The following is a 664-nucleotide window of genomic DNA, read 5'->3' as shown; positions in this document are numbered from 1 at the left end:
GAATTTAGTGTAAAAATGAGAGAATGAGGTGATGTATTTATAGGAGAGTCTCACCCTCATCAAATCAGAAAATTTAATGCAAAGTAAGAAGATTTAGACTAGCATAAGTAATGTATCTAATGGTGGTGGAGTGAGAGGATTTGTTGAGTGATTTAGGGGAATTTGCGTAAGAGAATATGTATTTTTGCTTGTTTAACAAGCAAACTTCTTACATGAAAGTGATGTGACCTTTTTGATGACACACTCTCGATTAAACCTTTCTCGATTAAACCATTCTCGATTATTGTCAGCTAATATCCAATCGCATGATAAAAATCTCCCGATTTCGGTTTACGGTTAGAACTTCGAAACACGGAATTCAGATTGAAAAATATTTAGAAATGTGTTCTGAACGAACTTGATGTTTATCTTGACTGAAAATAACATTTTGAAGGCAATGGCGCAATCGGAATTCGATTCTGAGTTATGGAACTCAAAAACACGTTATTGGGCCGAATTCGGGCGAATTTGGGCCCGACAGCAGCTCAAAAACTTTTAACACAGAAAATTACAAACGATTAATTTCTAAAATTAATCGTTGTTAAAATAAGTAATTAATAAAACATACACAAAAACATTCACGGTGTTACATTTAGCATGAACTAATATATATATATATATATAT

This window comes from Lupinus angustifolius, chromosome LG09 (genome assembly GCF_001865875.1).
Source record: "Lupinus angustifolius cultivar Tanjil chromosome LG09, LupAngTanjil_v1.0, whole genome shotgun sequence".
In the NCBI taxonomy this organism is placed as follows: domain Eukaryota; kingdom Viridiplantae; phylum Streptophyta; class Magnoliopsida; order Fabales; family Fabaceae; genus Lupinus; species Lupinus angustifolius.
Note: the sequence above shows the minus strand (reverse complement) of the source record.